Source organism: Lissotriton vulgaris, chromosome 1_2 (genome assembly GCF_964263255.1).
Source record: "Lissotriton vulgaris chromosome 1_2, aLisVul1.2, whole genome shotgun sequence".
NCBI classification, from domain to species: domain Eukaryota; kingdom Metazoa; phylum Chordata; class Amphibia; order Caudata; family Salamandridae; genus Lissotriton; species Lissotriton vulgaris.
This window is the reverse complement of record NC_141686.1, coordinates 161,842,094-161,846,560: the sequence shown is the minus strand read 5'-3', so window position 1 is coordinate 161,846,560 and position 4,467 is coordinate 161,842,094. Positions and strand designations below refer to the sequence as shown.

The following is a 4,467-nucleotide window of genomic DNA, read 5'->3' as shown; positions in this document are numbered from 1 at the left end:
ATCCTTCTGGTTCTTGCAAGTGATGAGTGGGTGTTCATGCTTGTGCGTGACGTGTGCCGTCCCATCCTTGTTACGACTGGGCACATTACCCTTCTGATCTCGAACTGAAGGTCCGTTTGATTCATAAGCAATTCATAACTTCTAAGATGTATATTTTAATTATTGTGGTGTGTTGACGCAAGTCAGTTACATGTTGCTTATCCACCCGGGTTCTCAACATGTCTCCAGATCTACTCTGCTACGCCCGTTCATAGGGGCAGATTCATGAGGCCCTTTGCCACGTTTACGCCGCTGTTGCGTCACGCAAGGCGGCGTAAACGTGGCGTATCCCTACGAACGATGTACAACGTGACGCATCTAGGCAGATGCGTCACGTTGTAAAGCCCTGCGCCGCTTGTGGGCGTTCCGGCGCAGGGTGGGCGTTCCGGGGCAGGTGCGCCTCGCAAAAGTGGCTGAGTGAAATCTATGAGATTTCACTCAGTCACTTTTAAGCCAATGCTGCGTCAAAAGCCTGTGCCTGCTTGAAGCAGGCGTAGGTCTTGACGCAGCATTGTTAAAGTGGGGCACCCCCGAGCCTTGCTGGAGCTGCGTCGCGCTTGCGACGCAACTCCAGCAATGCGACACATTTCCGGCACAGATGCGTCACGCATCTGTGCCGTTTTTGCACCATGGTGCGCCGCGTTATAAATGCGGCGCACCATGGCTGGCGGAGCTGTGGCGCACTGTGGCGCATGTTAACTGGCGCATCCCTGGGGATGCGCCAGTTAACATAAATCTGCCCCATAATGCGCTCCCTTGGTTGGAATACACTTGTTGCGGCAGTGCAATGTCCTCATGGGAAAAATCCTGCTATATCCGTATCGTATTTGATTGGGTTATTGCATGTTATAAAACACAACCCCCAAGCACAGTAAAATCGATGACTTGGTTATGCACCGGCTTCAAACATCACCCTGTAAATTCCAAGGATATGCCTTGATCCTAGCAAGTTTTAACTTTTTCTTTTGATCCTGTAGGTTAATTATCGCCAATTATCGAGTCCCAACAACAATTTGGTTTGCACTGCGTTCAATAAAAATAATAATACTGTACAGTATTTATTTATATAGCAACCTACCTAAATGCACCACTTTAAGTACACAGGGGCAGATTTATGTTAACTGGCGCATCCCCAGGGATGCGCCAGTTAACATGCGCCACAGTGCGCCACAGCTCCGCCAGCCATGGTGCGCCGCATTTATAATGCGGCGCACCATGGTGCAAAAACGGCACAGATGCGTCACGCATCTGTGCCGGAAATGTGGCGCATTGCTGGAGTTGCGTCGCAAGCGCGACGCAGCTCCAGCAAGGCTCGGGGGTGCCCTACTTTAACAATGCTGCGTCAAGACCTACGCCTGCTTCAAGCAGGCGCAGGCTTTTGACGCAGCATTGGCTTAAAAGTGACTGAGTGAAATCTCATAGATTTCACTCAGCCACTTTTGCGAGGCGCACCTGCCCCGGAACGCCCACCCTGCGCCGGAACGCCCACAAGCGGCGCAGGGCTTTACAACGTGACGCATCTGCCTAGATGCGTCACGTTGTAAATCGTTCGTAGGGATGCCCCACGTTTACGCCGCCTTGCGTGACGCAACAGCGGCGTAAACGTGGCGCAAGGGCCTCATAAATCTACCCCACAGTTTATAAGAAATTGCACTTTTATGGCTGGTGACACTATTTATATCTCTGCACATTGCTTAATTTGAGCCAGTGGCTTCTGGTGATCGACACCGGCACTTAGAGGCAGATTTATGTCAGACTTGCGCCACGTTTACGCCGCCGTTGCGTCCTATTTACAGCGTGACGCATCTAGGCATATGCGTCACGCTGTAAAGCCCTGCGCCACATGAAACCTGCGTCAGGTTTCATGTGGGCGTTCTGTCGCAGGGTGGGCGTTCCCTCGTAGGAAAGCCCCGTGAAACTGACGCAGTAAAATCTACAAGATTTCACTGAGTCAGTTTTACGAGGCTGCTGCGTCAAATCCTTACGCCTGCTTGAAGCAGGCGTAAGGAGTGACGCACCACGTTATGTATGGGTGGCCTCTGTACATTGCAGAAGTTGCGTCGCACTTGCGACGCTACTCCAGCAATGCGCCACCCGTACACCACAAGATGCGTCATGCATCTGCCCTTCCCTGCACCATGGTGCGCCGCATTGTAAATGCGGCGCATCTGTGGTGCCGCAAGGAGGGAATTGCGTGATGCATCAGTTCTGGCGCATCCCTGCTGATTTGCAGAGATGCGCCAGAACTCATAAATCTGTCCCTATATGCTCAACACCGCCGTTTAAGACAGTTGCCACAAGGTGGCGCTGTCTGGCTAACTTGTAGCAGAGCACAACAGGTAATTTATTCATTCAATATACATTAAAAATGACTATTACCTGTCGCCCAAGCCATTCTTATAGGTTTGGGGTACTGAAATAGTCTGAAATTGCAGGAGTGTGATAGTTAGTAGTTGTGTTGTTACTATTGTTGGCAGCATGGCAGGGGCAATGTGTGTTGCAATCTGCAGTGGCCCCCAAACGAGAGCCCTGGCACTCAGAGGCAGATTTACAAGAAAGTGACGCATCTATAGAGATTGGTCCCTTTCCCTGTGCCACACTGAGAACCACCACCATGGATTCGCTGTATTTACAATACTGTGTAGGATTGACAGATGGACCAGAAATTCAGACCCATCTGTTGGCACAAAAGTCACGCATTGCTAAAGTTGTATCACAAGCATGATGCAACTCCAGCAAATCAAAGAAGGCCTATCCTCATTTAGCAGTGTCACTCCTTACGCCTGCTCCATGCAGGCGTAAGGATTTGCCATAGTGGCGTCCTAGAAGTGGCGCAGTGAAATCTATCTACTGACTTTGCGTGGGAGTGCCCACCCTGCATACATTACACCTGACACAGGTATAATGTGACGCAGGGCTTCACAATGTGACGCATCTTCCTAGATGCTTCACGTTGTAAATGCCGCATTTTTACACCTGTCACTGCTTCACAAAATGTGACTCAAGAGCGATGCAAAAATGACGCAAGGGGCTTGTAAATCTGCCCCTAAATGTTTGACAAATTAAGCACTGGAGATCATCAAATGGATTATTACTTGGTGATCATTTAATTATTTCCTTTAAAAAACACAATCCCTGGCTGAGCCATTAGGTATGATTATTTGGTATTAGGTATGATTATTTGTGAGTTAAAGTGCACCTTTATCGATTGGCAAGTTTGAGTGAGTGTGTGAATGAGTGGGTGATTGGAAGAATGGGTAAAACCTTAAATGGTTGAGCGATTGCATGGATGGCTTGAAAAGAGTGACTGAGAGTTACGGAACATATGGATGATTAGTGGGTGAGTGAGTGGATGGATGGCTGGATATTGATCTATACTAATATAATAAAGAGAGAGCCCAAACCTTTGAGGCGGGTAATCTCAGGAACCACAGCACCAATCACAACACCCAATACAGCGTTGGAAAGGGCAGTTGCAGCAGAAGGACATAGGCTATGCAGACGCCCACCATATACATTTAAAAGGTAAAAGAACCATGCCAGCAAAGTAGTCCCTTGTGGGTGTGTCTGCATTGTGCTGTGGGTGTGTGCTGGGGGCGTGACAATTGCTGGGGGCATTCCGTCACGAGTGTTGTTTTTTCTTCCCAGGTTCTATACATTCCTGCTCCCTTTAAATAGAAATTCAGTGGAGGTCCCATTCTCTTAAAACCACCCCAAGCACAGTTATGGGCAAAAATACAACTAAAAGGCCCTGCAAAGCATTATGGGATAAGATTAGCATAATTTTTAGCATTCATGAAAGGGTTTCAATGTTTTTGAATTTTACTCATCAGGGACATCTTGGGACGACAAGGTGAACTGCAGCTTGAGGTATAATATTTTAAATGCTATTGCATTTGCCGCATCAGGGACCTTTAGGGACGACTAGGTGAACTGCAGCTTGATGTGTAATATTTTAAATGCTATTGCATTTGCCTCATCAGGAACATCTAGGGACCACGAGGTGAACTGCAGCTTGATGTATAATATTTTAAATGCTATTGCATTTGCCTCATCAGGGACAACTGGGGACGACGAGGTGAACTGCAGCTCTTTGTAGAATTATTTGGATACTATAATATTCACTTCCTATTGCTAATCTCGTCCCATAATGCTTTGCAGGGGCTTGATCTCAAAATCATCACCTCTCTCACTGCTTGCTGGAAGCTAATTTCACTTTTGTGAAATGACTATCAGCCCGATTCATGAAGGTAAATTGCGCTCGCAAAGGTCCAGATTCTGAGAATCTGGCCCTTTGCGAGTGCGATTTTTGCATTTGGGATTCATCATCCCAAATGCAAAAATCGGTATTAGCGAAATCGCATATTTGCGAGGAATTGGATTTAAGGAATCTCTATTAGAGATTCCTTAAATGCAATTCATTAACCA

General features: G+C 47.6%; 1 non-coding gene across 1 annotated transcript; it reads left to right on the top strand.

Annotated features, from left to right (window-relative positions):
* Positions 1–99, top strand: LOC147734744 (small nucleolar RNA U13). The gene has a single exon (XR_015307902.1). It is a non-coding gene; the product is annotated as a small nucleolar RNA U13 (small nucleolar RNA).
* Positions 100–4,467: the final 4,368 nt, after the last annotated feature.